At 37.4% G+C, this 21,140-nt stretch overlaps 2 protein-coding genes and 1 pseudogene across 3 annotated transcripts in view; 1 reads left to right on the plus strand and 2 right to left on the minus strand.

Moving 5' to 3' along the window:
- Nucleotides 1-10,784, minus strand: part of LOC309652341 (tigger transposable element-derived protein 1-like) — a 162,919-nt gene extending 152,135 nt beyond the window's left edge. The window contains exon 1 of the mRNA XM_082446066.1: nt 10,754-10,784. The gene's annotated coding sequence lies outside the window, so the exon portion shown is untranslated. The remainder of the gene's footprint in view (nt 1-10,753) is intronic.
- Nucleotides 1-21,140, minus strand: part of TEX11 (testis expressed 11) — a 373,633-nt gene that overhangs the window by 252,781 nt on the left and 99,712 nt on the right. The gene's annotated exons all lie outside the window — the stretch shown is intronic.
- Nucleotides 1-21,140, plus strand: part of LOC309652343 (uncharacterized protein KIAA1143 homolog pseudogene) — a 209,720-nt pseudogene that overhangs the window by 95,446 nt on the left and 93,134 nt on the right. The gene's annotated exons all lie outside the window — the stretch shown is intronic.

The following is a 21,140-nucleotide window of genomic DNA, read 5'->3' on the forward strand; positions in this document are numbered from 1 at the left end:
CATTCAGAAAGCAGAAGTTCAATATGCATGCCTGAGCACATCAGACCTACTGTATATTTGAATCTAAAATAAAGAACAGTCTTGGTAATGTGGGTCTGGCAAGAATCCAGAAGTATTTAAATGCATTCTCGACATTTCAGCAGAAAAAGCTTAACTCATTACATGCCCCAGATCCCATAGGTTCACACAGGGCTACACCAGTTATGTAGCTATACTGGAATAATGCAGCTTATACCCACTTGCTGCAGAGAGGCTTGCAACTAACTTACACAGAGAAAAATGGAAAGTAAAACTTTTGAAGAACATTTAAATGTACTGAGTCTTTATTCAATTTCCTCAGTGTTTTTTTTTTTATCTTCCCTCACAATCCCTGCAAGTGTACTTACATTAAATACTACTTCCTAGGGGAGAAAAGAATATAAAACAATAAACTTATGAGACCAAAGCTACAAAATACTAAGATATCTTTCAAGAGACCTGCAGCATATTTTCAATGTAATGACCAAAAAACAATCTTTTAACTACCAGTACTGCTCCATTCACTCATTCATTTATACATTCAATGATAAATATTTACTAATCATGTCTTATCTATTAGGCACTATTTTAGGCCTTAGAGACACATCAGTGAACAAAGCAGACAAAAATCTCTGTCCTCATGAAACATTTCTAATGGGGTATTTAGTACTAAGATTTATACAAATATCTCTTTAGAAAATACGTTCCTGGCCTTCCATGGAGTGGTAACATCTCATTTTGCAAGTAATACACAGTGACAAAAAAACACAAAGAAGGTAGATCTGTAAGTCTGTTGTATACTGGTCATATAGAAACGGATTTATGGGACCAGAACTCATGGAATCTCTAGAAACTCCAGCCACTGCTTCATCTACTGGCCCAGAAATAGAAGATCCAACCGAATACCTAATTTACAATGCCACGATGAGACTATATAGATGATTTTTAAAACTCAGTTAGATACTGCAGCTAAAAATGAGTTTGATCACTAACTTTTGAGTTCAGTATGAGGCTTTTTAAAAAAATATTTATTTATTTATTTGGCTGTGCTGGGTCTTAGCTGCAGCACGCGGGATCTTCATTGAGGTGTGCAGGACCTTTAGTTACAGCACGTGGGATCTTTTAGTTGCGGCATGTGGGCTCTTAGTCGTGGCATGAGGGATCTATTGATAGTTCCCTGACCAGGGATCGAACCCATGCCCGCTGCATTGGGAGCACGGAATCTTAACCACTGGACCACCAGGGAAGTCCCCTTTTTATTTTTAATTAACTAGATAATTTCATTTTCTGTGAATTACTTTATAAATTAGGTTCTTAAAATTCAGAAAAAGCAAACCTATTATTTTTTTTTAAAGTAGGTGTTTTGTTTTTTTTTAATATATTTATTTATTTTTATGACTGTGTTGGGTCTTCGTTTCTGTGCGAGGGCTTTCTCTAGTTGTGGCAAGCGGGGGCCACTCTTCATCGCGGTGCGCGGGCCTCTCACTATCGCGGCCTCTCTTGTTGCGGAGCACAGGCTCCAGACGCGCAGGCTCAGTAATTGTGGCTCACGGGCCCAGTCGCTCCGTGGCATGTGGGATCTTCCCAGACCAGGGCTCGAACCCGTGTCCCCTGCATTGGCAGGCAGATTCTCAACCACTGCGCCACCAGGTAAGCCCAAACCTATTATTTTTTTATTTCCAAGTTCCAAGCTATTTTTCTTTGAGATTTTGTTGTCTTTTAAAGATTTATAGATCATGTATTTTTACATTTTGTTCAATTATAATTGTGTAACAATAATTGAATGATAATTGCCCGCCTTTCTTCCTTAATGGCTTTAAGACATTTACCTTCCAATCCTTCCCTTACTCAGCTTTCTCTAATCCTCAGATGTCTCAGTAATAATAAACAATAGGTCATTAGTTATTTCTCCTGGTGCTCTAAGATACAATTTTCCAAACACTTTATTTCTCTGCCTCTAAACAATACAGCATTACCTTCTGCCATCATGTCAACACCTTAAGTAATTCCTAATCTAGTTTTGGGATACAGGAAGGATGTCTCAGAAAAAAGAGAGTTGGCTTATTTAATTCATTAATTCTTTTTAAGTGAATAACACTACAGTTAGCTCCTCTCCAACCTTTATCTGATCATTTCCTCTCATTATAAGATTTCTTGCCCTGGATTTTCAGGTCTTGTCTAAACCTTAAGCCCATCAAAAGCACACTAAATACTTTCATTGACCTTTAGAATGAAAATCATGAGTTTTCTAACAGTATAGTTTTATCAATCACCTTCTAAACAAAATACAAACTCTTAACTCTGAACTTCAAGGTCCTTTACTGGTAGCCCCATCCTGACGAAGATATAGGTAATAATTACTTTTCTGTTACATATCCTTGATCCTCTAATTCAGTCCTTTCCCCTCTCTTTACATTTGCTTTTCCCTTTATCAGCTCTAACTCTGTGCAAGATACCAAAAGTTTTCTTTCCTTAAACACCAGCTATGAGTCTCCTTTCATATCTTTCAATATGCAATTCAATGTCCATTTACTCTACAAAGCATATTAAAGAAAGGTGTCCGTCCTCTAGTAATTTATAATGTGAAATAGATAGCAACAGAGCTAGAGACAAAAGAAAGAGATGGTAAAAACATGCAAATGCAAACAATCCAAGAAACTTTACAGATGAAATTATTAGAATTAATAAAAGAGTTCAGAGAAGTTGCTGGATATTAAATAAACATTTAAAAGCAACTGCATTCTTATACACCAATGACAAACAAATAAAAATGTAAACTCTAAGATATCACTTATGACAGCAAGTTGACTGAAATATCTTTATACAGAAAATTACAAAACTATGTTGAAATACATTAAAGAAGACTATATAAATTAGGACATATCACATTCATTGATAAGAAGATTCAACATTATAAAGACAGTGATGCTCTCCAAATTAATTATAAATCAAATGCCATTTCAATCAAAATTTCAATAGTTTTTCACCAAACCTGACAAGCTGACTCTATAAGGAATATGGAAGAGTAAAAGGCCCAGAACAGCTAAAACAACACTGAAGAAGAATAAAGTAAAAGGACTTATGCTATCAAGACTACACTGAGTTAAATAATGCCCTCCTCCCAAAATTCATGTCCATCTGGAAGCAGTGAACGTTACCTTATTTGGAAATAGGGTCTTTGCAGTGTAATCAAGGTGAGGTAATACTGGATTAGGGTGCATCCTAAATCCATCATGACTGTCCTTATAAAAACAGAACTCAAAAATAATATAGATAAAATGTAATTCTAAAAATGTTCATCTAACCCACAGGAAGGTGGGAAAAAGTAAACAGGAAACAAAAAGCAGAGAAAACAAACAAAAAAGCCAGCATCACATTCCTGTTAAAGATGTCAGATTGAGCACGCACAACTACCTCTGCTCTCTCCTAACACCCCAGTAAAATGATAGTAAAAGAAGAAAAGTTTTTAATTGTGGTAAAAAGCATGTAACGAAATGTACCATCTTAACCATTTTAAAGTGTACAATTTAGTAGTGTTAACTATATTCATATTGTTGTGCAACAGATCTCCAGAACTTTTTCATCTTGCAAAACTGAAACTCTTTACCCACTGAACAATAACCCTTCATTTGCCCCTCCCTAAACCCCTGGCAATCACCATTCTACTTTCTGTTTCTGTGAGTTTGACTACTTTAAATACCTCGTATAAGGGAAATCATAAAATATTTGGCTTTTTGTGACTGACTTATTTCATTTAGTATAGCATTCTCAAGGCTCACCCATGTTGTAGCAGTTGACAGGATTTCTTTCAAGACTGAATAATATTTCACTGTATGTGTATACTACCTTTCTTCTTTAATCCATTCATTTGTCAATGGACATTTGTGTTGCTTCCACCTCTCAACTACCGTGAATAATGCTGTAATGAACATGGGTGTGCAAATATTTCTTCAAGAACCTGCTTTCATTTCTTTTGGACATATACCCAGAATGGGATTGCTGTATTATACACTAATTCTATTTTTTAATTTTCTGAGGAACTGTCATACTGTTTTCCATAATGTCTGCATCATTTTACATTCTCAGCAAGTGTATGAGGGTTCCAGTTTCTCCACATCCTCATCAACACCTGTTATTTTGTTGTTTTGGCCATCCTAATGAGTGTGAAGCAATTATCTCATTGTGGGGACTTCCCTGGTGGTCTACTGGGTAAGATTCCACACTCCCAATGCAGGGGGCCCAGGTTCAATCCCTGGTAGGGGAACTAGATCCCGCATGCATGCCACAACTAAGACGTCCGTGTGCCGCAACTAAGACCCAGCGCTGCCAAAATAAATAAATAGATAAATAGATAAAGGCTGCCTGCAACTTAGAGTAAAGGAGACAAAGAACACAGTCTTAAAAAAATAGTTTAGAAAAGTCACTAAACAAACAAATAAGTACAAACCACAGCAAGAACAACAAACTGTGAGTAGTGGGGAAAATCTAACTTCCAAAGTTACTACATTATAATATTGAAAATGTCCACTTTTTAACAACAAAAAAATAAGACATACAAAGAAGCAAAAAAGTATGGCCCTTTCACAAGAAGAAAAGAAGGAAGGGAGGGAGAGAGGGAGGGAGGGAGGGAGGAAGAAAGGGAGAGAGGGAGGGAGGAAGGAAGGAAGGAAGGAAGGAAGGAAAGGAAAGGAAAGGAAGGAAGGAAGGAAGGAAGGAAGGAAGGAAGGAAAACTGTCCCTAAGAAAGCACAGATACTGGACATAAAAGACAAAGGCTTCTTTTTTTTTTTTCCACGCTGCATGGCTTGCGGGATCTTAGTTCCCCAACCAGGGATGGAACCCAGGTCCCAGCAGGGAAAGCACCGAGTCTTAACCACTGGATCGCCAGGGAATTCCAAAGATAAAGACTTTAAATCAACTGTCTTAAATATGCTCAATGAGCTAAAGCAATTCATGGAAAAAGAACTAAAGGAAACAAGGATAAAAATGTCTTACCAAATAGAGGATATCAATAAAGAGATAGAAATTACATATATAAGAAAAGAAATTCTGGAGCTGGAAAGTACAATAATTGAAATTAAGAATTCACCACAGGGTTTCAAAAAAAGATTAGATCAGAAAGAAGAATCAACAAACTTGAAAGTAGATCAATAGAAATTATTCAGTTTGAGGAGCAGAAAGAAAAAAGAATGAAGAACAATAAAGAGAGCCTGAGACCCATGAGACAACAACAATGTATGTAAAATCAGAGTCCCTGAAGGAGAGAAGACAGAGAAAAAAGCAGAAAGAATACTCAAAGAAATATTGGCCCAAAACTTCCACATTTGATAAAGATACAAATCTGCAAGTCCAAGAAGCTCAACAAACTTTAAATAGAATAAACACAAAGATATCCAGGACTTCCCTGGTGGCTCAGTGGTTAAGAATCTGCCTGCCAATGCAGGGGACATGGGTTCGAGCCCTGGTCCAGGAAGATCCCACATGTCGCGGAGCAACTAAGCCCATGCGCCACAACTACTGAGCCTGTGCTCTAGAGCCTGCAAGCCACAACTACTGAGCCCACGTGCCACAACTACTGAAGCCCTTGCGCCTAGAGCCCGTGTTCTACAACAAGAGAAGCCACCATAATGAGAAGCCCACGCACCGCAATGAAGAGTAGCCCCCGCTCGCTGCAACTAGAGAAAGCCCGCACACAGCAACGAAGACCCAACGCAGCCAAAAATAAATAAATAAATTTATTAAAAACAAACAAAAAAAAGATATCCACACTGAGACACATTATAACCAAACCATCAGAAGACAAAGAATCTTGAAGGCAACAAGCAAGATGCAATTAGTCATGTACAAGGGATCCTCAAACTTCAGCTGATTTCCCATACAAGTCAGAATGCAGTAAAATGACATATTTAAAGTGATGAAAAAACAACTTTCAACCAAAAGTTCTCTATGTGGCAAAACTATCCTTTCAGAAATGAAGGAGAAATTAAGACATTCTCATATACACAAAAGTTGAGAGAGTTTGTCTCTAGTAGACCTGTTCTACAATGCTAAATAGATTTTTTCAGGCTGAAATAAAAGCATGCTAGATAGTAATGCAAAGAAATAAAAATAAGGGTAAAGGTAAGTAGGTAAATATAAAAGTCAGAATTATTGTATTTTTGGTTCATAACTCCTCATTTTTTTCTATATGATTTAAAGGAAAAATACATTTAAAAATAAGTATAAGTGTATGCTAATGGTCACATAATATATAAATATGTAATTTGTAAATGGAGATGTATAGCAGCAGACTTTTTGTATAATATTGAAGCTAATAGGTATTGATTCAAACTGGATTCTTATGAGTTTATGACATTAATTATATTTTTCAGAATAACCAGTAAGAAAGTAACGGAAACATATGGTGAAAACGGTATGAGAAGGAAATCAAAATGGAATACTAGATAAAAGCAATTAAACAAAAAAGAAGGTAGTAGTGGAGGGAATGAGGAACAAAAAGATATAAGACACATATATAGGTATATAGAAAACAAACAGGAAAATGGCAGAAGTCCTTTCTTACAGTAATTACATGTAATTTAACTCCCCAATTAAAAGGCAGAGATTGGCAGATTGGCTAAATTTTTTTTAAACACACCATGATCAAACTATATGCTGGTTACAAAATCTCAGTTTACATCCAAAGACAAAAATAGACTGAAAATGAAAACATGAAAAAAAGATATTCTAAGCAAATAGGAACCAAAAGAGAGCTGAGTGCCTATGCTAATATCAGACAAAATAGACTTTAAGTCAAAAATTGTTACAAAAGACAAAGAACATTACATATTGATAAAAGGGTAAATTTATCAAGAAAATATAACAATTATAAACATATATACACCTAACAACAGGCCCCTAAAATATATGCAGCTAAAACTGACACAAGTGAAAGGACAAACAGTTCTACAATTACAGTTGGAGATATCAACACCTCACTTTCAATCATGTACAAAGCCAGACAAAAGATCAAAAAGAAAACAGAAGACTTGAACAATACTATAAACCACCTAGATTTAATAAACATATACAGAACACTCAACCCCAAACCAGCACAATACTCATTCTCCTCAGGTATGCATGGAACATTCTCCAGGATAGATCATATGTTGTGCCACAAGTCTCAATAAATTTTACAACACTGAAATCATACAAAGCATCTTTTCCTACCACAATGGAATAAAACTTGAAAACTGGAAAATTCAAAAATATGTGGAAATTAAACAACAAACTCTTAAACAACCAATGGGTCAAAGAAGAAATCACAAGAGAAATTAGAAAATATGTAGAGATGAATGCAAATAAAAACACAACATACTAAAACTTATGGGATTCAGCAGAGGCAATGCTCAGAAGGAAATTTATAGCTATATACACCTACATTTAAAAAAAAAATCTTACAAAACTATAATTCAAAAAAGATACATAAACCCCTATGTTCACAGCAACACTATTCACAATAGCCAAGAGATGGAAGCAACCTAAATGTCCATCAAAAGATGAATGGATAAAGAAGATGTGGTATATATATAAAGGAATATTACTCAGCCATAAAAAAGAATGAAATAATGCCATTTGCAAAAACATGGATGGACCTAGAGATTATCATACTAAGTGAAGTCAGAAAGAGAAAGACAAACACCATATGTTATCACTTATATGCAGAATCTAAAATACGACACAAGTGAACTTATCTATGAAACAGAAACAGACTCACAGACATAGAGAACAGACTTGTGGTTGCCAAGGGGGAGGGGGTTGGGGGAGGGGTGGATTGGGAATTTGGAATTAGGAGATGCAAACTAGTATATATAGAATGGATAAACAACAGTCCTACTGTATAGCACAGGGAACTATATTCAGTATCCTGTGATAAACCATAATGGAAAAGAATACAAAAAAGAATTATGTATAACTGAGTCACTTTGCTGTACAGCAGAAATTAACACAACATTGTAAATCAACTATACTTCAATAAAATAAATTTTAAAAATAAAGATCTCAAATCAACACGTAGGAAAAGAAGAGCAAACTAAACCAAAAGCTAGCAGAAGGAAGAAAATTTAAAAATTAGAGATAAATAAAATAGAGAAAAGAAAATCAATAGAATTAATCAAACCAAAAGTTTCTTATTTGAAAGATCAGTAAAATTGACAAACCTTTAGCTAGACTAACAAAAAAAGAAGTTTCTAAAAAGAATTACTAAAATCATAAATGAAAGTGGGAATATTTCTATGGACCTTACAGAAATAAAAAGGATTATAAGGAATTACCATGAACATAGTATGCCAAGAAGTAAGATAACCTAGTTGGACAACTCCTAGAAACACATAAACTACCAAAACTGACTCAAGAAGAAATAGAAAATCTGAATAGATTTATGACAAGAGATGGATCAGGAATCAAAAAACTCCTCTGAAAAAAGTCCAGGACCAAATGGATTCCCTGGTGAATTTTATCAATCAATTAAAGAAGATTTAACACCAATCTTTCTAAAACTCTTCCAAAAAATAGAATGTGAGGGAACCCTTCCTAACTCATGCCATGAAGCCAACATTGCCCTGATCCCAAAGCCAGATAAAGATATCACAGAATAAGAAAACTACAATGTCCTTTATGAATATAGATGCAAAATCTTCAACAAAATACAGTAAGTCCCCTACATACGAACGAGCTCCATTCCGACAGCGTATTCATAAGTCTAATTTGTTCGTAAGTCCAACAAAGTTAGCCAACTAACACAGTCGGATATATAGTACTCTACTGTAATAGGTTTATAATACTTTTTAACACAAATAATGCATAAAAAACAAACACACACACAAAAAAATTTTTAATCTTACAGTTCAGTACCTTGAAAAGTAGAGTAGTACAACAGCTGGCATACAGGGGTTGGCACTGAGTGAACAGGAGAGGAGGTGGGAGATGGTAGAGCTGAAGGATCATCAGCAATAGGTGACGGAGGGCAAGCTGCAATTTCACTCATGTCTGACGTTGGTGGCACAGGTTCTGGTTCCTTGCTGGATTCAATTCTATCTACTCTCTTGAAAAAACGGTCCAGTGATGTCTGGGTAGTAGCTCCTTTTTTCTCATCATAGGTGACACCATAGCACTGGATTGCATTCTGAACAGCTGCTGCAACCTTCGAGTACTGTTCTACGTTTGGTCCTATGCCTCAAAAACTAACAGTGCCTCCTCAAATAAAGAAAATCCGCTGCCATTTCCTGCATCATGAATCTCTTCAGTTCTTCAGTTACTTCTTCCTCTTGTCTCTCTTCATCCTTTCTCTGGGCCTCCAATTCCATCAGGTCTTCATTAGTAAGTTCCTCGTGTTGCACAGCAAGGAGTTCAGTGATGTCGTCCTCTTGCATATCTAGCTCCAGCTTCTCGCTGAGGGTCACTAAGTTGCTGAAGACCTCTTTGGACTCCTCATCCACATTCTCAAATCCACAAAAATCATGAACAAACTGCGGCCAAAGGTTCTTCCAAACCCCATTCATGGTGACAGCCACAACCTCACACAAAGCAAAGTCAATGTTTTTTATGGCCTTGTAGATATTATCATCCTTCCAAAATTGCTGCAAGGTTGTTCCTGATTCGTCACTAACCTTTACTGTCTGATGAAAAGTGTGACGTAAATAACATTAGTTGAAAGTCGCTATAAATCCCTGGTCCATAGGCTGGATGAGCAATGTATTCAGTAGTATTTGGTGGCAGAATCACTACTCTGACATTGGGATGAAAGTCGTCCATGAATGGGGGGCGGCCTGGAGCACTGTCGAGCAGCAAAAGAATGTTGAATGGGATGTCCTTCTCCAAGCAATATTTCTCTCTCTCTGGGATAAAGTGGTGGAAAAACCAGTCCTGGAAAATGGCCTGTGTAATCCAGGCTTTGGGGTTACTCTTCCACACAACAGGAAGAGAGCCCTTGGCTATGTTTTTAAGGGCTCTTCGGTTCTCTGAATGATAAACTAAGGGAGGCTTCAGCTTCAGATTGCCAGAAGCATTGCCAACAAACAACAGAGTTAGCCTATTTTGCTGCTTTATAGCTGGGCATCAACTTTTCTTTCTTACTGATGTAACTTTGGTCTAGCATCCTCTTCCAGTACAGTCCTATCTCATCCACATTAAAAACCTGCTCAGGTAAATACATGCCTTCATCAATAATTTCTCAAAGCGTTTCAGGAAATTCCCAGGCAGCTACCATATCTGCACTCGCTGCCTCACCACTTACTTTTACGTTGTGAAGGTTGGCTCTAACCTTGAACCAATGAAACCACCCATGGCTGGCATTAAATTCCCAGGCAGCTACCATATCTGCACTCGCTGCCTCACCACTTACTTTTACGTTGTGAAGGTTGGCTCTAACCTTGAACCGATGAAACCACCCATGGCTGGCATTAAAAGATGCTCCCTCTGATTCTTCGCCATGTTTCTTTCTCAAGTCTTTTAGGTTTCTCTTGAAGGTTTTTAGCTTTCTCTTGAATCAGCATTAAGCCGAGCAGGACTCGACGCTGATGCTGATCCTGCATCCACACACTGAGAAGTTTCTCCATCTCCTCCATCACTTTTACACACTTCTTCGATATTATTGTCGACATCACTGGCACAGCAGACCTCACATGTTCCATGATCTTGTCCTTGTTCTCTAGAATTGTGCCGATGGTTAAATGACTCATGTTATAAGAACGAGTGACGTCTACCATCTTTTCGCCTCGCTCCACTCTCTCAATTATTTTCACTTTTGTTTCCATCATTATCGCTTGGCGCTTCTTAGCAGTACCAGCTACATCACCGCTGCTTTTACACTTGCTTCCAGACATCCTGGGCTTGAAATAAAGTTACTGTACTACTGTACTGTATACAGTAATGTACAGTAAAGCACAAAAAAGCACAACCACTTGTAGAGGATGCATGCACGTGACAATGTACACCAGACACGTGAACTAACTTACATGACTGGACATGCAAACACACGTTCGCATCTTTGAAAGTTCTAAACTTGAAGGTTCGTATGTAGGGGACTTACTGTACTAGCTAATAGAATCCTGGAATACACAAAAAGGATTAATTTATATATCATGTCCAAGTGGAATTTATCCCAGGATACAAAGGTGGTCCAACATAAGAAAATAAATCAATGTACCACACCACATTAATAGGATGAAAGAAAAAAAAAAAACATGTGATAGCTCAACTGATGCGGAAAAATGCATTTAACAATAACCCAACACTCTTTCATGAAAGAAAAACTCTAAACAAACTAGAAATGAAAGAGAACTTCATCCATCTAATAAAGGGCATTTTTGAAAAACCCTCAGCTAACATAATACTCAATGATAAAAGACCGAAAACTTTCCCCTTAAGATGAAGAACAAGGATGCCTGCCTTCACCACTTCATTCAACATTGTACCGGAAGTTCTAACTGGAGGAATTAGACAAGGGAAACAAATAAAAGGCCTCCAGATTGGAAAGGAAGAAGTAAAATTATCTCTATTCACATATGACATGATCTCAAATGTAGAAAATCCTGAGGAATACACACAAGTTAAAGTGCACACACACACACATTCTTACTAGAACTGATAAGTGAATTTAGCACAGTTGCAGGATATAAAATCAACACACAAAAATCAGTTATATTTCTATATGTTAGTAATGAACAACTTGAAAAGGAAAGTAAGAAAACAATTCCATTTACGACACCATCAAAAAGATTAAAATACTTAGGAATAAATTTAATCAAGAAGGTACGAGACTTGTACACTGAAAACTATAAAATATTGCTGAAAGAAACTAAAGAAAACATAAATAAATGTGAGGACATCCCATGTTTATGGAATGGGAAAATTAACATTGTTAAGACGGCAATACTCCCCAAAGTGAACTACAGATTCAATGGAATCCCTATCGAAATCCCAACAGCCTTTTTTTGCAAAACTTGAAAAGCCAATCCTCTAATTGAGATGGAATTGCGATGAACCCTGAATAGCCAAAATAATCTTGAAAAAGAAAAACAATTTGGAAGTCTCAAACATCTGTTTTTCAGATGTACAGTACAATAAAGCTACAGCAATTGAAACAATATGGTACTGTATATCACAGGGAACTCTACTCAGTATTCTGTAATAACCTATATGGGAAAAGAATCTGAAAAAGAATGGATATATGTATAGGTATAACTGAATCACTTTGCTGCATACCTAAAACTAACACTATATTGTAAATCAACTGTATTTCAATATAAAATAAAATTTTTTAAATAAATAATTTTAAAACACCAGTATGGTACTGGCATAATGAAAAGACATACAGACCAATGGAATAGAACTGAGAACACAGAAATAAACTCTGACATCTAAAGTCAATTGATTTTTGACAAAAGTGCCAAAACCAATTAAGAGAAAAAATGCTCTCTTCAACAAATGATAAACTGGATTTCTACATGAATTTGGACCCCTACCTAACACCATATACAAAAATTAAGTCAAAATGAGTCAAAGATTCTTATCATTTTAACTGCTAAAACTATAAAAAAAACCTTAGAAGAAAATACATGGGTAAATTATCATAACCTTGGATTTGGCAGTGGAATCTTAGATCTGACACCCCAAAGCACAAGCAATGGAAGAAAAAGTGAATAAGTTGGATTTCATCAAAAGTTAAAACTTCTGGGGCTTCCCTGGTGGTGCAGTGGTTAAGAATCTGCCTGCCAATGCAGGGGACACGGGTTTGAGCCCTGGTCTGGGAAGATCCCACATGCCACAGAGCAACTAAGCCCGTGCACCACAACTACTGAGCCTGCACTCTAGAGCCCGCGCTCCCCAACAAGAGAAGCCACCACAATGAGAAGCCTGCGCACCGCAACGAAGAGTAGCCCCCACTCTCCGCAACTAGAGAAAGCCCACGCACAGCAACGAAGACCCAATGCAGCCAAAAATAAATAAATTAAAAAAATAAATTTTATAAAAAGCATTAAAAAAATCTTAAAAAAAAATTTTAAACTTTTGTACATGAAAGGATACTAACAAGAGAATGAATATACAACATAGAGTATACAGAAAATATCTGCAAATCATACGATATATCTGACACACGTGTAGTAGCCAAAATACTATAACTCAGTCACCAAAAGATAATCTAATTTAAAAATGGGCAAATGGTAATTCCCTGGCAGTCCAGTGGTCAGGACTCCACGCTTCCATTGCAGGGGGCACAGGTTCAATCCCTGGTCGGGGAACTAAGATCCCGCAAGGTATGTGGTGCAGTCAAAAATTTTTTTAATTAAAAAAAATTTTTTAATGCGCAGAAGACTTGAACGCACATTCCTCCAAAGAACAGAAAATGGCCATACAAATGGTGAACATTTGTACAAGCACATGAAAAGATGTTCAACATTAAGTCATTCAACATTAAGTCATTAAGGAAATGCAAATCAAGATACCACTTCACACGCACTAGGATGGCTTTAATTTTAAAAGTCGGAAAATAAGAAGCATTGGTGAGGAAATGGAGAAACTGGAACCCTCATACATTGTTGATGATAATGTAAAGTGGTATATATAGCCAATGTGGAAAACAATTTGACACTTCATCAAAAAGTTGAACACAGAATTATCATATGACCCAGCAATTCCAGTCCTAGGTATATATCTAAAAAAATTGAAAACAGGTACTCAAATACTTGTACTCAAATGTTCATAACTGCAATATTCACAATAGTCAAAAGGTGGAAACAACTCAGATGTCCATCAACCAATGATGAATAAAGAAACTGTGGTATATCCATACAATGGAATATCATTCAGTCACAAATTAAATCCACAGATATAGAAAGCAGACTGGTGTTTCCAACAGTATGGGATTTTACTTTGGGGTGCTAAAAATGTTCTGTAACTAGATAGAAGTGATGGTAGTGTAACATTTTAAAGGTACTAAAAGAAGAGGGGTGTGGGACAGGTAATTTTGAACCATGAATTGTAGAATTATTTTTCTCTTTAAACTATGTGCATATATACACTGATAAAAAATTAAAATTATGCATAAAAAGTAGGCATAAAAAGTAAACCATATACATTTAAAAATAACAATGATAGCCTGAATTTAAAATAAACATTGATATTTGTTGGAAGCATTAATGTTCTAATGGCTACATAAAGAGCCTCACTGCAGCCAAGAACATGAACAAGTGTGACCAGGCTTTCCATATGCTATAGGTATTTAGTTAAAAAGTATATAACTCACTTAAAATTTAATGGAACATGCCATTACAAAGATTCCAGTAAGTCACATTTAAGGCTCAAATGATTCTGAGTTTGTAATGAAGTTGATACCCTTAAGTGAGTTAACACTCTCCCAGATACACGAAGCAGTGGGTGGAAAGGGTCAGAGAAAGCAATCATATCCCACTAGCCACAACAGGCAGAAAACTGAATTTTACTTTCAGAGGAGTAATTCATTTGTGTGCTATGAGATTAGAGTTTGCTATGGAAGGAGAGACATACACAATCTTACACATATGTTTCAAATATTTGGCTATAAAATGGTAAGTTTAAGTAGGCAAAAGAGAATAAAATCATGATAATAAAGTCCAGGCAGCCTAGACTTCACTTAAAAGCTTTGTGCCCCTACAGAACAGCAATGAAATCTAGCTGAATCTTGAATTAATTACTTCGAAGGGTTCCAGAGTTCCACTGGCCTTTTTCCTTGTGTAAATGAAACTTTCATAATGAATTAAAACTCTACACTGAAAATAAATTCTCGAGCAAGCTAAGAATAGAAATGAAAGATAAAAGCAAGTCGAACACACAAATCAACTAATAAAAATAAAATTCTGATTAAAGTTTCAAACTTTGAGGAGAAATAGTTAAATAAGTAAACAACCTGTTAAGAGATTTTTGCCATTAAAAATGCACACATAGACACATACATTCTGGGATCTGGCCCAGGGCCTCTCTAAATCAAGAATAGGAATTTTTGTACTGAAGGGACACTTGTTAACTTGTTGTCATGCAATCATTTTACAGATGAGGACACTGATTTTCAGAGCAGTGAAATATCTTACAACTGGCCACACTAGTAAGTAGTCCCTTCTATAATATTCTACACAGATCATGAACCTTGTTTTGAGTAATTACAAGAGTCTCAAATATCAAAGAAACTGTCTCTATGTTCTACTTACCAAGGTAAGTAAGTATATGCAAACTTTTAAATAAATGCTTAAATTGCTAGAATTTCCTCTCACAAAACGAAGTTCAGTTAAACAACATATCACTATGTCCCAATTAATCCAGTTAATTGATTTTTCACTATGTACCTACAGAAGCTATACACCAAACCAATTATTTCCAACCATTTCATTATTTTGCATGATTCGCATGATTTCGCAACACTTCCATCAAGCTCCTAGAAGTGTTGTGTGGCATACATGTACTTTAAAATAGAAGCTAATTGAGTTTTACTTTAGAGTAGGTATTTTGGTTTTTGGTTTTTTAGAACTTCATAAAATCCTCTTCTAAGGAATACAGACATGTTGACATCAAGTCAGCCATGCCTCGTACCCAGTTTCTGTGTATACTTTCTCTTCTCTGTAACATAATCACTTGACTTACAGGGTTTTAGGAATTTACTTTTAAAGTTCTATAATTTTCCAGAGGGACAGAGACTCTGGGAACTGCGTGGTTTCCTTGATAAGATTCTAGCAGTATAAAAATGTATTGTTCATTCACCCAGGGGATGAGCACAGAGAGTCAAAGCCCAGTAACAGAGCATCTACGTGGAGTAATGGCCAGGCATACGGTGTTGGACCAGGGTGAGGAGGATGTACACCCAGAATAAAGATTCAGAGCATGAACAGGGAGAGTAGGGCACCCTCACACTGGAGAGGGTGGCAGAGGGGATGGGAGACTGGTTACATACAGAGGGACTGATTAAATAAGCAAATACATTAAGGATAATAGAAGCCAGGTTCCTCATTACTGGAGAAGAGAATTAGAAATATGGAAAGGAAGAACACTAAGATGAATACTTTGGTGTTGGACTAGAATTGAAGGTATCATGGTTTTCAGTAGATTAGATAGATAGATAGATAGATAGATAGATAGATAGATAGATAGATAGATAGATACATGACACAGATAAATATGGGTGGAAATGTGTGTATATATTACATATGTATATGTTATATATAAATATATATGTATATAAACAAATGTTTAAGTGTATATATATGCTCAGTTCACTGAGAAGATCTGACAGCAGTGACACCCCAAAACAATAAGCACACCTAGTGCCCAGATTTTGGCTTCTGAATAACATTTTCCACCAAAAGGAACCAAGGCTCCTGAGAGAAAAAGAGCTAATTCCATGGCTTGAGCAGGAGAGTACAGGACGAGCCTGGAACATTTTAGGGAGCCAGAAAGGAAAGAAATGTTCACAAGCGATGGCAATATGTTAAAAAGACATAGAAGTCGGCTTAAAGGGGCTCCTAGCGGCCAAATCTGGGGAAATTTGAGTATCAAAATAAATAGAGTTACAGTTCTGAGTATGTAAGATATAATAAACACATGCCACCCTTTCTCTCCCACTGAATGAATGTTAACTATAAAACCTGAACTAACTGCATGGAGCTACTCAAAGTCTCGGAAAAGAAAAGAGCAGAAGGCAGATAGGGGAAGAATACCAGAATTCAAAGTAACACCAACCTGGTAGTGAACTTACCATTCTTTTCCTCTGGTATACCCTAGTCTAAATTAATGCATAGCCAGAAACTAAGCAGTGAGCATTGTGCTTCAGACTGAGAAAGCATCTCTAATTCTGGCTTGAGTTATTCAGAGAGAGTACAGAAATCCTGTTTTGGTTTTTATTTTTTCTTTCCTCCATTCTCTGTGACTCAGTCCCCAAGCAATTCCATGGTGGCAACAACAATGCAGCTAGGGGAAACCACAAGAATTGAAACTCTGAGGAGAGAAACCTTTCTCTCCATTCAGGGAGCTGCAGTTCCAAGAGGATGGGGAAAAAACATTGCTTTTTTTCTCTCTGACTTCCCACTGGTTGGCCCCAGATGTAGTCCAACTGCAGATATGGAGAGTCACTGGCTGGAGGACTGAAAAGGGTAGCTCAAGGGAACCAGAAACTACTAAAAAGATGATGGAGAGAGGAGCCCACAAAAGCAACACCATCATGTTGTTTATAAACAGCCTGAGCAAGCATGGATCTAATCCCGATTAGCATACCAAAGACTGTGAGAACTGAACTAAGGGACAGACATCCACTAGTACCAGACTGACCAATGAGTGTCCTGCACATGCAGGACAAATCTGAATAGCACTGCACAGGCTTTGAAAACTAAATTGATATTGGAACCACAGCCCCCAGAATTTGAAAACTGTGGCATGAATTTAACCAGGTTGATTGACAGCTAAAATAAAAACATCAACATTTCTATAAAATTTAGACAAGACCCAGAGGCTCATAACATAATATTCAAAATATCTAGACACAATAAAAAACTAATCTATGAAGACCCTTAAAAATCTCAACTCGCATGAAAAAAGACAATGAACAGAAGTTGACAATGAGATGACATAGAATTTGGAATTACCTAGTAAGGACTTTAAAGCAGCCATTATAAAACTGTTTGAACATGCAATTATGAACACTCTCAACACAAATAGAAAAATAGAAACTCTCATCAAATAAACAGAACAGAGATCAGCAAACTGCAAGCTGTGGGCCAACACAGACTATGAGCAAAAATTATTTTTACATTTTGAAAGACTGTTGAAAAAGATTATGCAACATAGACTGTATGTGATTCACAAAGCCTAAAATATATCTTGTCCTTTACAGAAAGTTTGCTAACACCTGAAATAGAAGCTATAAAGAACCAAATGGGAATGTTCACACTGGAAAATATAATAAGCAAAATTAAAAAAAAAAAAGCCCAAACACCTCACTGGATGGACTCAATAGCAGAATGGATGTGAAAAAGGAGAGAGACAGTAAACTTGAAAATAGATCAATATAAATTATCCAGTCTAAAAAGCAGACAGGAAAAAAGACTGAAAAAAAGAGAACAGAGCATCAAGTACCTATAAGATTATAACAAAAAAACCCCTAAATTCCCAACCATTGGTGTCCCAGGCACTTGGCCAATAGGTACATGAAAACGTACTCAACATCACTAATCATCAGGAAATTGTAGATCAAAACCACAATGAGATATTACCTCACACCTTTTAGAATGGGTATTATCAAAAAGACAAGAGAGGGGCTTCCCTGGTGGCGCAGTGGTTGAGAATCCACCTGCCAATGCAGGGGACACAGGTTCGATCCCTGGTCTGGGAAGATCCCACATGCCGCGGAGCAACTAAGCGTGTGCACCACAACTACTGAGCCTGTGTGCCACAACTACTGAGCCCGCGTGCCACAACTACTGAAGCCCACACGCCTAGAGCCCATGCACCACGAGAGAAGCCACCGCAGTGAGAAGCCCGCGCACTGCAACAAAGAGTAGCCCCCACTCGCCGCAACTAGAGAAAGTCCACACGCAGCAACAAAGACCCAACACAGCCAAAACTAAATACATAAAATAAATAAATTTATTAAAAAAAGAATAAAAAAAAAGACAAGAGATAACAAATGCTACTGAGGATGTGGAGAAAATGGAATCCTTGTAATGCAATGTAAATTGGTAAATTGGTACAGCCACTATGGAAAACACTATGGGTTCCTCAAAAAATTAAAAACATAACTACCATGTGATCCAACCAAAGGAATTGAAATCACAATCTCAAATTGATATCTGCACTGCCACGTTCACTGCAGCATTAGTCACAATGGCTAAGACATGGAAGCAACTTAAATGTCCATTGATGGAAGAATGGATAAAGAAAATGTGGTATATGTATACACTGGAATATCATTCAGCTATAAAAAAAAAAGAAGGAAAAACTGCCAATTGTGACAGCATTGATGAACCTGGAGGACATTATGCTACATTAAAAAAGCAAGTGCAGAGGCGGCACATGCCCGCCTGCCCGGCCCCGCGGCGGCGCGTCACGCTCTCCCCCACCCGGAGCCGACGAGCCCGGAGGCAGGAGGCGGTGGCCGCGCGGCTGCTGTTACTGCTACTGCTGCTGCTGCTGCTGCTGCAGTGGGGCAGGTGGCGGTGACTGGCGGCGACCGAGGTGGTGGCGGCGAGCGATTTAACCCAGAGACTGACTCCACTATAGAAACACCCACAGTTCTATCAATGACTGGAGAAAGATAGTGGCAACAGGCAAAGGAAAAACAGCTCTGATATACTAAGGACAATGAGTATGCTAAAACCAAGCGGGCTTAAGGCCCCTACGAAGATCCTTAAGCCTGGAAGCACAGCCTTGAAGACACCTGCTTCTGTTGCAGCTCCAAGAGAAAAAACAATAACCAGTGAAAAAGCATCAAGCACTCCATCTGTTGAGACACAAGAGGAGTTTGTGGATGATTTTCGAGTTGGAGAGCGAGTCTGGGTGAATGGGAACAAGACTGGATTTATCCAGTTCCTGGGAGAAACCCAGTTTGCACCAGGCCAACGGGCCAGGATCGTTTTAGATGAACCCATAGGCAAGAATGATGGTTCAGTGGCAGGAATTCGGTATTTCCAGTGTAAGCCTTTAAAGGGCATATTCACCCGACCTTCAAAGTTGACGAGGAAGGTGCAGGCAGAAGATGAAGCCGACGGCCTGCAGACAACTCATGCTTCCAGAGCGACTTCGCCTCTGTCCACTTCAACAGCCAGCATGGTGTCCTCTTCCCCAGCCACCCCCTCAAATATTCCCCATAAATCGCCCCAGCCAACCGCAAAGGAACCTTCAGCTATGTCTCAGATCAGCAACCTTACAAAAACCACCAGTGAATCTATTTCCAACCTTTCAGAGGCCGGCTCAATCAAGAAAGGAGAAAGAGAGCTCAAAATTGGAGACCAAGTATTGGAGACGCGGATTTGATCCCTGGTCCAGGAACTGAGGTCCCACGTGCCGAGGGGCAACCAAGTCCATGCGCTCTGGAACCTGCGCGCCACAACTAGAGAGAAGACTGTGCACGGCAGCTAAGACCCAATGCAGCCAAATAAATAAATATTAAGGGAAAAAAAAGCAGGTGCAAAAGGACAAATATATTACATGATCTGACTTATATGAGGAATTTAAAATAGTCCAACTCATAGAAACACAGAGTAAAATGGTAGCTTCCAGGGGTGGAGGAAGGAGAAAATGAGGAGGTATTAGTCAAAAGGTACAAAGTTTCAGTTATGCAAGATGAATAAGTCCTAGAGATCTACTTTACAGCATATTGCCTGTTAACAATACTGTATTGTATACTTAAAATTTTTCTAAGAGGGTAGATCTTATATTAAGTGTTCTTATAAAAATAATAATAAAGAGGGTGGTAGGAAACTTTTGGAGGTAATTAATATGTTTGTGGCACGGATTGGTGGTGATGAATTCTCAGATGTATACTTACCTCTAAACTTGTCAAACTTTATAGATTAATTATGCAGTTTTTGGTTTGTCAATCACACCTCAATAAAATTGTTTAAAAAAATGAAGCTCGGCAAATCCCTAACAGGATAAGTCCAAAAAAAAATCATGCTCAGACACACCATAAGCTAACTGCTGAAAACTAAAGACAAAGGAATAATCATGAAAACAAATAGAAAAGCAATGCAATTCTTATAAAGGAACAATAAAACCACTATATCACAACTCTAATAGGTAAAAGTAAAAGGACTGACCATACCAAGTGTTGGTAAGGATGTAAAGCAACCTGCACTCTCATATGCTGCTGGTGGGAGCATAAAATGGTTCAACCTCTTAGGAAAACACTGTACTAGTTTCATAAAATGTTAAACATACATCTAACATATGACTCAGCCATTCCACTCCTACGATACCCAAGAGAAATAAAAACATATATCCACACAAAAACTTATACATGAATATTTAAAGCAGTTCTATTTGTATTAGATTTAAAAACAGCTAAAAACTGGAAAAAATCTGAATATACATCAACAGATGACTGGATAAACAAATTGTGGTATATCC

The sequence above is a fragment of the Balaenoptera physalus genome, assembly GCF_965194825.1.
Source record: "Balaenoptera physalus genome assembly, chromosome: X".
In the NCBI taxonomy this organism is placed as follows: Eukaryota; Metazoa; Chordata; class Mammalia; order Artiodactyla; family Balaenopteridae; genus Balaenoptera; species Balaenoptera physalus.